The sequence below is a fragment of the Taeniopygia guttata genome, chromosome 6, assembly GCF_048771995.1.
Source record: "Taeniopygia guttata chromosome 6, bTaeGut7.mat, whole genome shotgun sequence".
NCBI classification, from domain to species: Eukaryota; Metazoa; Chordata; class Aves; order Passeriformes; family Estrildidae; genus Taeniopygia; species Taeniopygia guttata.
Window position 1 is genome coordinate 19,619,480 of NC_133031.1, and position 17,881 is coordinate 19,637,360.

Here is a 17,881-nt window from a genome sequence, read left to right on the forward strand (position 1 = left end):
AGCACCATCCCCATGACCCATGGAGTGGGGAGCTGGAGGTGCCTCCCCTGGAGCCCCTGCAGCATTTCCTCCTGCATGACCCCAGCCTGCCCCTTCTCCAAGAGGGCTGTCCTCACTGAGCACTTTTCTTTAGGAAGTCATCAAGTCACATGGGAGCTAAACTCACAGTTCTATCCTTAAGTCAAGCATTTATGGTACTGTATATTTGCTTGAAAACTAAAGCAATTCAGTAAACGCAGGAACATAATGGTATCATCAAGGTCTCTGACTGCTGCTGGTGTTGGGAGAATCATCCAGGAGAGAGGTTGGGTACTGATGGTCAGGACTTCACTCAGTGGTCCCAATGTTTCTCCAGCTGTATAGTATTGTAAAAATCAAAATCTCTACCTCCACCTATGTGTTTAAATACCATTTCTTTTTTTGCTTGCCTGATTGCCTGAATAGAGACTTTTAGTGCATGGGTATCCTGACTTATGGGATTCGTGGCCTATTTTCTTGATTTCTGTGATCTCACAGGAAAAAGACTTTCATGTTTGGAATTTTTTGCCAGAACATTTCTCTGCAGCAGCAGTTTCTTGAAGATTCATATCAGTGAGCTGGTTTTCCTAATGCTCTTGTGCTGGTTTACTTCACATTTTTCATTAATTTGTTGAATGGGAGTGTAAGGGTGACTGGTAACCTACCAAACCTCATTGTCAACAGCTGACAGGTGTTTGTCCAAAGTGCTCCTGCTGAAAAGTTGTTGATAACTAACTTGTTTGCTCCCATGTGGGGATTTCATTTCAGAAATCATGAGAGTAGATGGAGTAGAGGAGCAGCCAAGGAAATGAGGGATGCTGTCTCCTTGCTCATCTGCAAAAATTGAACTTAAAAAAAAGCTTCACGTGAACAGAAAGTGGTATCAGAATCGTATCCTGACAGAGTGACTGGTCTGCACCCCAGGCATGTGTGGCACATGGAGGATACAGGGAGCACAGCTCCTGGCTGGGCTGTGCCCAAGCCAGGACACCAGGACACCTTCAAGAAAGGAATATAACAGCAACAGGGAGATAACTTCCCTGAGGTTTCATATCACCAGAGTTGCCTTTAGTGTTGCAACTGACAATACCACAGCATGAAAATGAGCAGTTTAAATGCACTTCTTACTCTAAATGCAACTATTATTTAATATTAAAATTGGTAAGATCTCTTATCACTGTCAGCCAACCACAGCTTACCAGACAAATATCTCCCTTACCTGGTTTCCAGGGGCTTATAGTCTTCCCTTGGCTGCCAACATAATTATGTGTAGTTTCTTCCTAACTCAGTTCTGCCAGAAAGATGAAGTTTAGTTTAAATTCTTATCAGGAGGACTTTCAGTCTGCTCTGTTTCTTCAGAGTCACATCTGGGGCATTCAAAGAGGCCAGCAAGAGCCAGAGAGGGGAGATGGGGCATTAAGGTTAAGCCAGAAAACTGCTGGGCACTAACACCTCACTGGCTTGGAGCACTGCATGTGTAATTGCAGCTTCAGGACCTGCTCTGCTCTTTCTTCAGTCAGTAGCCTCTTAGTCAAAATACTTCTGTGAAGCTAAAATCAAAGAGATCATACCAAGGGATGGATCTGCTTTAACACAATAGTTTTCTAAATTGAATTAAATTGCTGTTCAAAGTGTGCTTCCTTTAGTGGCAGAAGTGTGATTTTACCTCTTTCTATTCCTTGTATCTCTGCCAACTGAATCACCTGAAAGGGGACTGCTCCATGCCTTTCCATATCTGGATATTTCCACTAAAACTGAGCTAACTTTTGATAGTTAAAGGCATATTTTTCAGTGATGTTTAAATTAAGAGCCTTGGTTAATTTACTGCTCCCAGAGAAAATCCCATTGCTCTTAGAGAGACATGATTTTATCTCATACCTGAGCATGTCTTTCATTGCTGGTGGGACAGACAGCAGATGCTTTTTAGTATTTCTATTTGATTGCCACTTTGAATCTTTGCACCAGCTAGATTTTTCTTTAGCAGCTGTAAACATAATTCATGGTTTTGGGGGGGACTGAGGACTCATAGCCTCATGTAGAAACCATTTAATGGCACTTTTCTCCCTTTAAACAAAAGAATAATTTCTTGTGGTGAAACAAACGTAAACATTGATATGTTTTGGGCATAAGTTGGTGTTGCTGCATTAAATGCTGAATCTTCTGTCTCTCCACAGAAGCATGAGGGCCAGCAACTTCGCTTTAGGTAGAGGCACACTAAAGACAGAATCACAGACACTCACCTGCAATTTCAGTAAGGGCATTTCTGAAGACAAATAGTACTGCATGAATCAGGTGCATTTATGGTTGGTCATGAATAAAGAATAATTATATTAAAGGTGTAGGGTTGACTGGGCAGGCTTCCTATTCTGGAATTGGAGTCTCCTCTTAAAATTTTTAGCCATTTGGCTTGTGATTGAAAGCTGCATGATGTTTCCACATTGGAGCTCATTGCAGGGAAAAGCTTAAAGCTGTCAGTTGTTCCAAAAGCTAATGGAGACATTAAAAATATAGCAGCTTACTGGGGAGAAAACAGGGTGTGTGGGGAACACGTGTTACTAGCATATGCTGTAACTGGACTGTAAGTGGTCTCCACATATTCATGAATGATGGCTGACCTCTACTCTGCTAGGGCACATGTGTGCACGTCCATCATGACACCACACTCTGAACTTACTCCATCAGAGGCTCTCGGGAACATAATCCTGATATCTGCCTCCAAATATAACTCTGCTGGTCTGCAATATAAGGCAGTGAGGAGAGCTGCTGCATCCAGGAGCCATTTGGAAACTGCTGCAGTGATATTCACAGAGATCTCTGTGCCTGGTTGATGACCTTCTTCACTAAGAGGCAAATGTCTGCAGCTTGTAAAAGAAAAAGATGCCTCTGAATGCCTTTCCACTTTTAAAAGCTCCTCAGTGCCGGCTCAGCAGAGCAAGTGAAACCCACAAGTGGCAGTCCTTGCTGTGTTTGTACTGTAAGAATGTATGCAGCCATGCATCTGGACAGGGAGGCTTGTCCCAAGCAGGGCACTGGGAATCATTCTTGGAGCTGCCTCCAGCTTAGAGTTAGAGGTTTGACCTGAGCCAAATCACTAACTAGGAACTGTTTCAAAGTCAGTTCCTGTGGAAATAAGGCCAGTAACCCCTCCCTGCCCCAGTGTTCTGCTTGTTAATCTGTTTGTAAAACAAGACTGCAGAGCAGTTCACAAGGGATTGGGAAAGACTCATTCATTTGTATTTAAAGAACATCAGGATCCTTGGAGAAAAGTTCCTTATTAGAGCAATAATGAATACAAAACTAAGAACGCTTCTGTTATCACAGGGAAATTGCAGAGATTTGGTCAGCATCACTTGACTATAGCTTTATTTGTCCTGTGGATTACAACAAAAGTACAAATCATCCTCTCTAAGTATTTTTGAATATGGAGGATGAAAATTATATATTGAGATCTTTTAAAAGAAAATTAAAACTTTAACTCTGAGGTGTGTGTAATAAAATGGCACTTTAATTCTCTAGTGAGCCATGCAGGGTTCTTCTGTTAATTTATTCACTTCTTTTCTTTTTGTGCTTCATGTAATATTCTGAAATTATTAATGTGGCAATATATCTGACCACAAAAACCTGCCTTCTAGTGTTGTTAAGATTGTGAATTAACTCCACAATGGAAGGCATTTCTGACTTCAAGGCAAAGAGATCATGCTTGGGATACAATGATTAACAATATAACAGATATTCAAGAACTTCTAGCAGAAGGTTTTCCCAGGTGTCTTGCCATGATGTGTCTGTAGGCTGAGGTCTGTCCAGCCTGTGGTACTCCAGCAGTCAGTTTTGTGTCTCTGCAGTGCAGACACCTGTGAACATCACACCTGAGCTGCCATGACCCCTGGGACACAGCACAATTCCCCCTGAACAGCACTGCAAGCGCTGTTTAGCTTGGGATACCTTCCAATGCCCAGGGAGGGTGCTGAGTGCCAGGCTGAGGTCTCTTCATCACACCTCCCAGCACAGCAGGCTGCAAAATCCACTTGGTAAGGAGGCACCTCAGCCCTTAAGTGACTTGTATGTCGTCTGTCTTAGCTGGGTAACCCAAAACCCAGCAGCAGCAAGCAGAAAGGAATTTGGTGGGATGAGTTCAGTTCAGTGTAATCTAAACCATACCTTCATAATTCTACAAATACTTGCAGAACTCAGATGCAGTCCTAGAAATGCCCCATCAGTTTCATTTGTACCTCTGAGCTGCATCATCAAAGTCTGACACTGCACCTTGTAGTGATTGTGGCATAAAGCCTTGACTTAACCACTGCCAGCCTAGGTTGTAGGTACCTTTTCTCATTGGACTCATTCCATCATCCCCGTGTTTAGGCACTTCTAGGACTCATCCTGCATCAGTGGTACAGTTTACACTGAATGCACAGTGTAATTAATGGGTACAAGTTCGGGACTCCCTCTCTGTGGGGTTTTGGCAAAAAACAGGCAAAAAACTGGGAGGAAAGCAGGGTTTTTTAAGGGTAGTTGCTAGGATTAATATCAGGTAGAAAGAATGGGAGTAGTTAAGGAGAAGCTAAACTGAATGGTGTATTCTACACACAGCAGGAGCAATTACTGAGACCTTGGCTCTGCTGTGGATGTAGCACACACTCCTGGGGCAGCCTGCAGAGGCTGTCTTGGCAGAGAGCTATAAGGAGCAGGATTTTCCAAAATGCTTTTCTCAGCACAGTGTTGCTGTGCTGGCTCTGGGATGTGTGTCTCCACGCTGGTGGGCTACATTCATGCCTCCAAAATATCTGCTTCATGCTCAGCGGTTAGAAAGGCACACAGAAGACTGGGAAAAGGACCAAGAATAGTATTGTGTCCCCACATAAATCCATTCTGAATAGTCTATGGTGATTGCTGTCAACGCAAAGCAGTTGTAAGAGCAGATTAAAGAAAATCCACAGAGAGAAGTGTAGAGAAATGCAGAGCGTTTTCTTGCATCAGAAAGACCCTCAGCTCCAGTGCTGTTGTGTGAGCCTTCACTTGATACCTGAACTCCCTGACTCTTGGCGCAGGTGAGAGTGTTTGGTTGGTGTTGCCTTTGCCAGGGGCTGGGCAGAGGCAGATTGCATCACCCTAACCCTTTGCTGGACTTCTTCTGGAGAAGAATGAGGTAAAGTTAAGGTGAATTTTTCACTCAATGAAGAGTTGAACCATAACAACTCACTCCCCTCACTGCTTCCAGGCAGAGAGCTGCTGAAGCAGGGTCAAGCCATGGCCACCCTCTCCTCTGTCCTCCAGTCCTTGTGCTCAGCACACTGAGAGCTGAGCACATGCACTTTTTACAAGGCTGTCAAATAAGCAGTGAAAGGAAACAGACTTCAAGACTCATTTAATTGGAAAAGAGCACCTATCTTTTTAGGCAAAGGCAGTGTTTGCTTGTCACTGCTGTCAGCAGCAGAGGCTCTGCCCAGAAGTCCCTTTAGGCACTCAATTGTGTTAGGGGAGCTGTGAGGTCGTGATGCAGCACCCATAGTGCTGGCAGCCTGGGGCAGGGGGAGGTGGGTTTGGTGTCAGCCCTGAGGTGTCACTGCCAGCACCACTCAGCACCCCTGGCTCACTTCAGGCCAACTCACACTGTCCCAGCCACGGTGAGGGAAGGACAGCGTTGGTACAGGCAGATTTCTCTCTGCAGACAACTGGGTAGGTGTCTCTTTAGTTCTTCTTTCTGGGTGAAATTCTGTTTTCTGACTGTTAATTAAATGAAATTCAATCTGCTTTGCATATATGAACTTTTTACTGGTGAGGGCTGGCACCTTGTCTTGCTCAAATTTGCCAGCAGTTTCAGTGTCCACCACCTCTGTCCCTCTTTCCAGCCTAGCTCTGAAATCCTGATGCATTGCAGAGGTCAGGAATGACACTCAGGTCTTGAGGCAAAAGCTTAGGGCAAAGGCTGGTCGGGGTGTGGTGCATGCCAAGCACCATAGGCACGACAGATCTGTGCATGGGGCTTCTCCAGCAGGGTTTGCTTTGGAAGGTTGGAAGGAAGTCACTTAGAGGAGAATACTTAATTTGTCTAGGTGCTTTTGATTGGATCCTATGCAATCTTAATCTACTTGTATGTCTTGCTGGAAAATTCACAATTAATATACAGATATAGGACCAGACCTGCAAATTTTAGAGGAAGAACAGATTTTGCTTGTACTGCTGCTCCTAGTTCTCCCTTTATTATTTTCTTAAATGTTTAGGATTTTCTCATTATCCCTGTTCCCTTTAAATATCCTCTGGTATGTATTTCATTTGTATTTCCTTGCTCAGGGGATCTCAGTCATTGCTGGGTTTCTGTCCTTTTTCTAGGGCCAAAGTCCTGACACCTCTTACAGCTGTCTCAGCGCTTGGTGCCTGGGCTAAGCCACTCAGGAAGGCTTCCTCTCCTCTCTGCCAGGTGTTCTGAGCTTGTGATTCTTCCTTACAGGAAGAAGGGCATGTCAGGCATCCCAGAGGTGTCTGTTAACCTTCAGGGATGAGAAAAGGAGCCAAGATCAGTTTAAACTTGCAAAAGGTGAGCAGTGGGTGTGATGGATTTTGTCCACTGATCTCTCCTTCTTGCTCATACAGGATATTTGCCACTAGAGCTGCTCTCTATCTCACATTGTGAACTTTTTCTGCATCCAGCACTGAAACAAGTGTTCTTAAGTGTCTCTGTACCTTGAGGGTTAATTAGAGCATTCCTGTGCCCTCACAATAATAATAAATAATATCTTCTATTTATAGAGCTTCAAAGTTTCCCAAAGAGCCACCTTTGGGATGGAACATACCAACAGTTAGTGCATAGCAACCCTAGACAACAACTTAAGACATATGAATGTATCCCGTTGAAGCTGAAGCTGAGATTTCTTTTGGCATAAGATAATTGCAAAGGTTATTAATTATTATTGTTTATGCAGCTCTAGACTCAAGAGCAATAGGCACTTTTAAAATATGACCAGCAGTTAGAAAAAAGCACAAAGGTATTACAATCATACCACAGTAATTTGCAGATGGCAGAATGTGCTATTAAAAATCATCCCTTGGAGGTTTTTCAATCTAGAACTCAGCATGAGCTATTGAATAGTCCATAATGCCAGAAGAGGAGAAAGATGGCTTTTTCACAAGTTCCCAGTGTAAACTTGAGCATATAGTTTGGTTGCTCTGAAGCTAACAACACGTCTACAAAGCAAATTTTAGGTGAGATCTGGAAAGAATATCAATGCAAGTATTTGATATGAATCTCTGTGTATTTGGCAGGGTGATTTTATTCAAATTGACAGTGGGATTGACAGGGATTTTTTTGTCTTAAACAACATGACCATGTGTACATAGGCCTGGATTTACAGATCATCTCTAATTGCAAGGTTAGGTGTTTGCTCACTCTGGTACCAGCCACAGTGGAAACCACTGATATACTGGATGAGTATCATTAAAATCTCCTAGACTTCACAAACTAATCTAGCTCAAATAGTAAATAGAAGGAGTGTGTGATTAGACCTGAAGTATTTTGTAGGATCATAGAGTCTGCAAATGATTTTTGAAGGCACTATGAAATTTCATTACTAGAATTTTTTTACATTGATGCCCAAATAAATGGTAAAGCTGTGAAAGGTGCAAAGGAAAATGTGCATCAGCACACTGGAATTAACCATTCATCAAGACATCAGATGCTGAACAATATAAAAATATTATTTTAAAGGAGTGTTCCATATTTATGCATTTTGATACACAACACCTATTCCTTGCTTACTTCTGATCTTGCATTACTAGCATGGAAGTTTTGTATTTTTTTCTTTGGTTGTTTTCCTAAAAATCTTTAGCCTTTCAGAAAGGGTAGAGATGGGGTTTTTTTCAATGGAGATGTTTCATGCTTGTCATGCTCAACTAAGCTGGAAAAAGACTAGTCCAAGGTCTCATTAGCATCCCTCCTGTGAGGAGAGCACAAACTCTGTCTGAAGCAATAAGCCAGCAGAGCATGTTCCAGCTCCCACTCATGTCCGTGGAATGATTTCTATTGATTAGAGCTGTCTCAGCTGCATATGCCAGGCTGCTTCTGCAGTAAACATCAATTTCCAAAATATCCAGTTTTCATGCCCCACTTAGAAATGTGTGAGATGCCGCTGCCCTTCGATAAGACTGGAATATTGAAATAAGAGGGACTTGTGATCCCAAATGACATGGGCCCTGTTAAAAGTGTTGCCAGTGGAGACATCAAACTTTGCCTCTTTGTTCAGGCCTGCCTGCATATGCAGTCATTTTCTTAATGGATGTGGGAACACTGGATGTAGGAATTGCTGCTGTGTTTTGGAACAGCAATACTTTCTATCACTAACTAAAAGACCCCAATGAAAATGCAGTTTGAACTTGCAGTGCTTAAATGCTCCAGTCTGCTCTGTATTGAGTGTAAATGCTTCTGAAATCAAGGACAATATCGGTATGAGTGTCATTATGTATCAGCTAGAAGCCTTGATTTTTGAACATGTTTAGTTTTGTTCCCAAGAGAAGAGTCCTTAATCTCTGAAGGAAGATAATCATGCACCTGTTTGCCACATTAGAATTTTCACCAGTAATAATTTCATTATTCTTTTATGTTTATCTTATTTTATCTAAAACATTTTTGTAAAGTTTAAAGGAAACCAGTTGTGACTTTTTGAAGAGACGGTATTTATCTCTTTATCCCCATTATATTTTATTCAAATATTTGACAGTGTGAATTTTGTAATGAATTTAGCAGACTAGAAACATTCCAAAAATGCCTGAAGGCAGTGGTTTATATGATCATAATTCAAACCACATGCCTTTTCCTTAACAGAATGCGATTAAAGGATTATTTTGTTTGCATTTGTCAGTTTATTGATACCAGCCACTTTAGTACATCTTGTATGGTGACTTTCAGTCCCAGGAATCACTTTACTACTATGAATAGTCTCTGATTACCTGGGACTCATCTAATTAATCATCATTAACGGGTTGTTACATAGCTTTTGGGCCAGGGGGAATTCTTAGGTTGTTCTCTGATGGCATCTTCCTATCTACTCCATATATATCACTGACTCCATTCTCCAAGTTCAACTACAGGGAAAGAGTGAAAATCCATCCCTAGCCTCCCAGTTCACCCAGTTCCCCGGGCAGGTTTTGCTGTGGAGCTCTCAGGTGGATCCTGGCTGTGTCAGGCAGCCCAGGTGTGCTGCCAGAGGAGCTGGGGCCGGTCCTGCAGCGCAGCAGCACCCAGCAGCTCCTCTCTGAGCGCCCTGTTGGTGTTTCCCTGCTTTTCTGCAGTGCTTGCTTTTCTGCTCCTCATTTGGCTGCTCTCTTCTCAGTCATTATTCAGCACTGTTCTGCAGAGAAGCACATTTGCTATCTTTCAGGCCAGGTTTTTAGCTGTTCTTGGCCTTGCTGTGTTTGCGTGAATTCCTCCCGCTAGCACTGATAATCTCAGTCCTTGTTAATCTTCCATTCCTGACATTCAGCAAAACCTTGAACAATTACACACTGGCTTTTTCTGAAAAGATGGGTATAAGCTTCTCATTCTAGTGCTTTCTGGTTTACTGAATGCTGATTTTAGACTGCTTACTTTTCTTAAACATGACTTAAAGTCATATCATTTTGGAGAGAGAGTATTATAATTATTCGGATTACTGGAATGAGAAATGCAAAAGTTGTGCTGCTTCTTGCAGTTAAGGGGTGTGCTCTGATCTGCTGGTGGACTGGAAGCAGGTTAGGCAAGTGTGTTTGCTGTGCCTTGCATACTCCTGCTATCTGTTTTTCTGCCAAGACGTGCAAAAATTGAATATTTTTCAAAACCTTTGTGGTTTCTAATAACCCTTTCCTGAGAAGCATTCTCAACTAGCAAGAAAGTTGGTTTGAAAATGAGGAAATGCAAATTTAAATTTCTTTCCTATCTGATTCACATCTGGGCTGAAACCTTTCTCGTAAACCAGCTGGCCTCCCCTTCACTATCCACTGGTGCTCCAGTACAAAACCATGCAGGGAGATATTTTGCACCCCAATATCTTCTGAACCCATTTTGCAGGACTCTTGAGTTTTTGAGATAATGCAGCATGTTTTTATGTTTCATTGACTTCAGAGGAATAAAATTTTATTATAAAATTATTTTCTTCTGCTGTGCTTCATTCTTTCTTCTTCTTGGACCACAGAAAGTGTAATCTACAAACCAGAAAATGAAAACCCATTTAATTCAGACAACTCATTAATTAGACTCTAACAAGTTTTAATGTTTTATCTTTTCTCTCTTCACCTCTCTTCACCTCTCTTCACCTCTCTTCACCCAGAGATAAGCACACATTTGTACCACAGTACCTCTGCAGTACCAGCTGAACTGCAGCATCCCACAACTTCCTCTTGTCATTTCCTAGCATCTAGGGGGAGTAAGCCCTGCTCTCACTGCTCAAAACTCATCTCTCAGCTGTGTAGGAACCTGAGACAGGATAAGGATGGTGATTCTGTGGAAACTTCCATTGGAATTAATCCAATGTGTTATGTAAAGTGCAAAATAATTAATGAAATCTGGATGGAGGTGTGTGGGGATGAAACAAAGACCATATTGTCTGGTTCACCTTGACTGTGGTGGGGTGAGAGAGTGCAAGGGACTGAGAGCAGCCATGTGACACCTCTGGATTGACTGGACTTCTGGCTGCCTGGGCTCTCATACGATCCCCTAAAAATAGCCGCTTATGGTTCCCATCATTGTTTGTCCGGCTATTTTAATTAGCCTGTGGTCTCTGCTTTTTGCTTTGCAATTTGTAAATGGGAAATATTTACACTAGGCCAGTGACCCCACATTCTTCCAACCTTTTCTTAAATTAGATGGATTATAGCTATGTTTATAAATTACCTAATGCATTTGGCTTAGCATCTTTAAATGTCGCTGGCTTCTATATAATGTTTTTAATGAGAACTAATTTTAGATCACTCCAACTATTTACTCATGTTTTTTCCCACATCTGATTTGTCACAATTGTGCTCATTTCTTAAACTTTAATTTAAGAAAGTCTAGTTTATTGCATGTCCTGGCACAGGCTGAAACTCTCCTGCAAATTGCAAGGTGCCAGCTTTTGCTGACATATCCTGAGGAGAAGGGAAAGGTTTCCAAGAAAAATCAGTGCCCAGAAGGCAGATAGGTACTTTGCTTGGTTTTTGGCTATTTTAGGTAGTGCAAACCCTTTGAAAAATGGGCTGAGATAGAAAAGTGCTTTGCAGGTTTAATCTTTATTTGTAGAATAATTTAGCCCTCTTCTGCTGTTTGACATTCTCTGTAGTTAGTTTCTTTATTGCCACATCTGTCTTCCACTCTTGGCAGAGTGTTTAATAGTGAGGCAGTTTTGCAAAAGCGTCTTTCTGGGGTTCCTCAGGAGTGAGCACTGTACGTGGGGTGGCTGTGTTACTGCTCCTGACTGAAACATCAGTTTGATTTGGGGGAAATACACAGGATGAGGTTATGACTGACATCCTTTGCCAAAAGTGTCCCTGAGGCTGTGTTTTTAGTCCTTCTAGTCTACATTCTGTCCTCAAAAGCCAAAAGAGCCCCAGACTGGTGCCATGCTCGGGCACTTCACAGAGTTTTAGGATGAGTGTTCCAGGCTGGAATCCAGACAAGTTCTTTCTGAGTCAGCTGAGTCTGGGTGCTATTGATGGCACAGCAGCAGGGAGAGGAGATCAGGAGATCAGAAATTCTATTAAAATTGCATTTAAGGTCCTATTCACCGATGGACAAAAAGATGGTGCAACCAATGTCTGCCAGTGATCATAAATGCAGAGTCAAAAGTTAGCAAAGCTTCTCGGTTTCATAAGAAATCTGATTTCAGAGAAGAAACATAACAGTTTTTTAGGAAATAATATTTTTACTACTTTCTGAGGGCAGGATGAAAATAATTTTGACATTTTATTTTATTAAACACCATATTATAAAAATATGAAAGACTAAATTAAGGAAATATTTCTTTTTCTTGAACCCTTCTTAGATTTCTTCCAGAGCTTCCTTTTGCAGAGACTTTTTACTTTGCTAGGCTTCATTCAAAGCTTCAATAAGGACAAATAGGAAAAAAATGCAATAGTTTAAAAAATTCTTTCCTTGTTAGAATTCTAGAAGTCCCTAGAGTTGGGAGCAATTAACTTTATCTTCTGGCAAGGTTTGAACCCTAAGGAATAGTCCTAGAGAGAGGCTGTGGATGAGTCCTGTATCTGTCTCTTTACACAAATTCTGCATGAAGGGGATAAGCAACTCTTCCAGAAAGGCAGAGAAATGTCCCCAGGGAAAGAGGCCATAGGGCTGCTAATGGTTCTCAGGTCCTGGGGATCTTTATGTCCTCACAAACATCTTCTCAGCTGGGTTTGTCAGGAGAGAATCTGCTTCAAACCAAGATGTGCAAGGGGCTGGGCACAGACAGAGAGGAATATGACCTGTCATTTCCCCTGATGCCTGTGCAGCACAGCCTGTGTTGGCTAGGAGGAGGTGCTGAGCAGAAAATGCTTCCTTGATCTTGCTTCCCCTTGGGAGAGAAAATACCTGTATCAACAATTCCCTGCTTCACTGCTTTTGTTCAGCTGATAAGACCCAGAGGCTGCTCTGTCCAGCCAATGCTCTACACTCACGTATGCTCCTTGTCCATGCCCAGACATCAAGTTATTCCACTTACTGTGATAATAGTCAATACATCATTCAATCTGTGGCTGCCAGGTAAGAACTGAACCTGTGTTGCTCTGCTGGACAAAAAGTGCTGTAAACAAGCAGCTGAAAACTCAATATAGTCCTATTGCTCTTATGGGTTCCTAAACAGACCCCTTGCTTGTTAATGCCTTGAAAATTATAAAACATTTAATTTCTACAACCAAAACAGTTTGATGCTTGAGTTTTCCTAGTCCAGGGTGATGTTTTCATTTCTGTTTATAATCAGTTCCACTTTTTGGTTTCCATGTACCAGGGACTTTTTTCATGTGATTGGTGCATTGACCCCTTGGGGTCTGCATACTGCTTCTCTGGGATTTGCAGCTAAGGTAACAAAGGAAAAAAGCTGTCTCTTTCAGTAGGGCAGAACTCCATTTATTTCCCTAGAGAAACTGTTGGGATAGGATACAAATCAGAAAAAGCTGAAAGCTACTGCTCTTGCATAAGGTTCTCTTGTCAGAATTCTCAGCATTGCCAAGCATACAAAGTTTCAAGTGTGTGTGTGTAAGATGGAGTTCATTATGCATACAAACATGCATACATTTTCCATTGACATATTTGTGCAAATTGCATACTGTTTGCATACAAGTTTAAAATTTCAGTCCAAATTGCTGTCTGAAAAAGTTCAGTGTGATCTGTTATTGCTCGACACTGACTGAAAGAAAGCAGCAGGAATTTTTGGTTTTTAAATTTCCTGGGAGTGGGATAACAACATCTAAGTGCCACTGGGTTGTGTTTCCTGTGTGTTATTCAGTAATTTTCCCCAGAAGTGGTTTTATTTTAATGACAGCCCATCTGATCCCAAATTCTCATCTGAACACTGAATTAGCAAATATTTATTATCACAGTATTTGAATACGCTTAATGCCTGTCCCAAGATTTGAGTCTTTTCAAAGCTGGAGCCTGTGAACCACATTTATCCTGATGAATAGTGTTAACCCCCGTTGCTTTCATGTGAAAGGCCTGTTTTGGATTTTCCAAGCAATCAGCCAACCTTCCTGCATTAGCAGTTACCATTTCCATAGGGATCTTTCTAGTTGTGATTCAGCCTCTCAGCAGTTCACAAGTTCAGGGCTTACAGAAAGCAGGGCTATACCTGCCTCTCTTCATAGACAGCAGAGATGGGTTTATTTTTAGCACAAGTATTCCAGAAATACATTCCTCCCCTCTTTAGAAATCTGTGGGAGAGACAGACACACATACAGACAGTTTTGCCAACATTAGTGGCAGTGGGTACATGAAAACTACTTTTTCCACTGTGTCTTGTAATCCCAAACATCTTTTCAGTGTGCACCAGTTCCCTCTTATGTCTCAGTCCATAGGTGCCAGGACTGATGATACACCAGACCTTTGTGAATAAATGATGTTACAGGTGCAGAGCATGGGGAGCTGTTGGAGTTCCAGGCCAGAACTTAGCACTTAGAAGTGCCCTGATGTTTGGCAAGACCAGCATTCAGTTTGGGATGAGTAAGAAATCTTTGAGCACCAAAGCCCAGACCAATACTTCAGGAGAGTCATCTTTGCAAAATCTTCCTGCTGGAATTTAAGGTGAAAAATACACCTCTCTCAGGTTGGGAATTCAAAGATGAAGGTTGCTTTGGAGAAGGTACTTCACTGTCCCTCTGAGGAGGGAGAAGCCTGGGCTGCTTTTGGATCTCAGGGACAATTAGCTCATCATGAGTGTCCTGGTGCTTGGACAGAAACAGGCAGCAGAAACTTGCTGGTGCTATAGCAATGTAATTAGCAGGTCTTTTTAATGTGTAAATGACTACTGGGCTCATGTGGAGTCCTGCTCTGCCATGGAAGCAGGGGCTGGACTGTAATCACAGGAGATCCTGCTCTTCATTTAGCTGTAGGCTGTGGTTCAAGTCCAACACAATGCTGAACCCCAGGAGAGTCCCATGACTCCAGTAAGGAGCTGTGTGCACTCAGCATGGCAGAAGGTGGCATCCATTGCTCGGATCTGCAGTACAGACACGTAGCTTGTTGACTTCATGGCATATTTCTCCCGTTATCCAACATCCTATTGCAGTCTGCCAAATGAAACCCAATGCTGGATGTGCCTTCCAGCAGGATGGCTGATCTTGTTTGCTTTGGAGGGACAGTGGAAGAGGTCCTTACTCCAAGAAGTCCAAGAACACTGGCTACATGTGTCCAGCCTTGATGATGAAATGAGCTATTTATGAAAAAGCACCCAGAGGACAGCAATGTGTTACTCGTGTGCGTATGTAGGCAGTATTTTTAGTGGTGACCCTAATAAACACTTTGCCTCCCACCTGTAGGTACAAAACTGCGGTGCTCTGAGGTTTGAGTCACTGGCAGCAGCGAGCCCATGGCCCAGCGTTGCTGGCTGTATTAGTTATCTCTGAAGAATTACCAATGGCCAATCTGAATGTAAAAATAGCTGATGACTGTTTGTTTCATCTGTCTGTTACTCGACACCGCGTGGTTATTCCGATACGTATGTTTGCCTCTTCCCCACCATGATCTCTGTTTGGTTTCCCCTTGCCTTATAACTATTTAAATACATTTTACTAACTTTGGATTCCTTGCTCATTTCACTTCACCTGGCTGGGCAGGTCTGTGAGGATTCAAGGGTTAGCTCCTCCACTTTTATTGGTTTTGTTTATTTTTCAGTCATCGTTTTTACTAAAATAACCATGTTCAGAGGAAGAGTCCGACGCACATAAGTAATGGGAACTGCTAATAATAAGCAGGCTGCTCTAAAATGTGCTGGGGTTTTGACTTAAGGGAGGAAAGCACAGCCCTGCATGTCCCTATCAGGAAGCTGGAGCACAGAAGGTAAGGGGGAATCATCTGGGTGGTTTTAAAACAGGGAAATTGTGGAGAATGGCGGTTCTGAGTGTGTGAATGTGTGTGCACTCAAGAATCAGTAATGTGATTGATCAGATCAAATATAATTTAAATATTTTCTTCAGTGATTAGAGGTGGAATGTCCTTTTATTTTGTCCAGCTTTTTTTTTTTTCCTCAGAGAAATGCAGGATTGTCTCTGAAAGTCTGTGTGTAGAAAGAGACATAGATTTGTTTCCAGTGAATACTGTTTATGACATGTAATTATTTTGCAAAGGGGCACGATCTTTTTTAAAGAGTGCTAAATTGATATGAAGTTCATTTAATTTTTGTACATTGTGCTGTAAACAACTTTAAGGAAATATACATTGGTTTTATTTTCCAGGAGATTACTGCCTACAGATAAGCTACTTTTTAAAACTTTGGTGATTTTTATAGGGTTTGGAAGGCTGTTGGATGTTTCTATTTTTGGAACAAATAGGAATAGAATAATTTAAATATTTTATACAAAGTAACTACCATGCTACAGACCCTGAAAAATTGAGATAGTTCAAATACCTATGCAGTGCTGAGAGGCCACTATAAATGACTGTGACTATGACTTGTATCCAATTTTAATTGTTGGAAGATTTCTTAAATGGCATAGCTTTTTCTTACTCCAGTTGTTGAAAAACTTCTTAGTCTGCTGTCCTAAGGAACTGCATTGTATTAGTCTATCTGCAGAACTCATTAGCAAAAAAAGAACAGAAATAATTAAAACTGAGCTTGAAAAGCCAAACCTGATTATGCTTTTTTAAATGGCTTGTAGACTGGCAATCTGATTAAATCTGAATAGAAAATGTTTTACAGCAGCAGACCAGAGTGAGTGGTTCACACTGCATTTGTACAGTACCAGCTAGAGGAATCCTCTCTAGTCCTCTGCCATTTCTGGGAGGGAGGCAGGAGACAAGGAAAACAGAGAAGAGACAAGAAGGAAAAATAAGTTTTCTGGACAGGATTAAAGTCTGTAGCTCTCTTCCCTTACTTCTTCAAAGAACTGACCACTTAAAAAATAAATGTCCTCAGCTAAATGCTCAAAGGATGAGGTCTGTGACAAACACAAGGATGTAAAATATTCCCAGTACACTGGAACCCCATCTACATTTCTCCACCCTTCCACGCCTGTCATTAGGAAGGTATTTCTGTACGGATTCTCAGCCTAGTTACCAAAACAGTTGTAACTTGAAGGCTGCAGCTGGGTGGAGGTTTGCAGGTTTGCAGGTGTAATTGCATCCCTGCACTGCAAGCCAAAAGCACACAGAAGTTTTGCTCTGTAGCCTCTTATTCACACCTGCTTCTCTGAAATACTTGTCTTACCTGTACTTACATTACCAGAGCTGTGGAAAAGGTCCACAAAATTGTTAATCCCTCCAAGACCAGAGACAAAGTCAACTGACCCTATGAGCCATGCTGGGAGAAAATTCCACTCATCTGTATCAGTGTTTCTTTAGTCCAGCTGAGTTACACACAGGGAAAGTTGCTGGCAGAGGCAAATTCTGCAAGTGGTTTTTAGCTGCAGGCCTTTCTGCAGCTGGGGCGCCAGGTCACACAGAGCTTTGGCTGCTCCGAGCAGGAGGCTGAGTTCCTTGCTTTTAGAGGTAACTGTGCATTGCTTGAGGTTGTGTTGCATTTTGGGATCAGCTGTCTGTGAGCCAGCTGACAGGTGTGTGGGGAAAGGACCACAGTGGGAGCTGCATGTGTTCACTCGGAGGGGAACTTTACCCTTGAGATAAGGTTGTTCCTCTTCAATCAAGCCTGCATATGCTTTTGGATGGGTCAGGGATTACTCACACTCTGAAGTTGTGTGTGTATATATATGTATGTATATGTTATATATGCATATTTGTATGTGTATGTGTGTATTGAGCTTCGTGTGTTATTACTCTCTTGCTGCTTGTCAGGTTTTTATGGCTTTCAAGTGTGTGTGGTGGAAGAGAGTGCCGCCAAGACCCCTGTGCTTTAGCAGTCTCAGAGAAATTAAGGCAGCCTTGAAGCTGTAAAAGGACAACCCTTACCTAGAAGTAAGATTTCCCTTGTGTTTCCCTGCAAAATGATCCTCTTTGGACAGGAATAGAAAGCACAGATTTAATTATAGTTCTATGTTTCTTTATCATCCATCACCTGTGCTTGCAAACAATGATATACAAGAAGGCAGTAACTAGTAATGATTAATCTAAATCATCTGTTAACAGTCAGACCCATCTTTTTATGAGCCAAGAAGGTCAAATAGGGATGCATCTTTATTTTCAGCCTCTCACATAGCTGCATCCCATTAGTTTCAAGGATGCTTTCCCTGTTAGCTACACGCTGTGTCAAAGGCTGTT

At 42.0% G+C, this 17,881-nt stretch overlaps 1 protein-coding gene across 9 annotated transcripts in view; it reads left to right on the plus strand.

Annotated features, from left to right (window-relative positions):
- The window catches only part of C6H10orf71 (chromosome 6 C10orf71 homolog), a 48,506-nt gene that overhangs the window by 11,566 nt on the left and 19,059 nt on the right, over positions 1-17,881 (plus strand). For 2 of the 9 annotated variants that reach the window (XM_072931064.1, XM_030276030.4), the window contains exon 1: positions 14,405-15,508. The exons of 2 other annotated variants lie outside the window; for them this stretch is intronic. The gene's annotated coding sequence lies outside the window, so the exon portion shown is untranslated. Of the gene's footprint in view, positions 1-5,566; positions 5,695-6,446; positions 6,554-14,078; positions 14,313-14,404; positions 15,509-17,881 lie in introns of those variants that run through there. 5 more of the 9 variants (XM_072931066.1, XM_072931065.1, XM_072931067.1 and 2 more) reach the window with 5 other exon arrangements.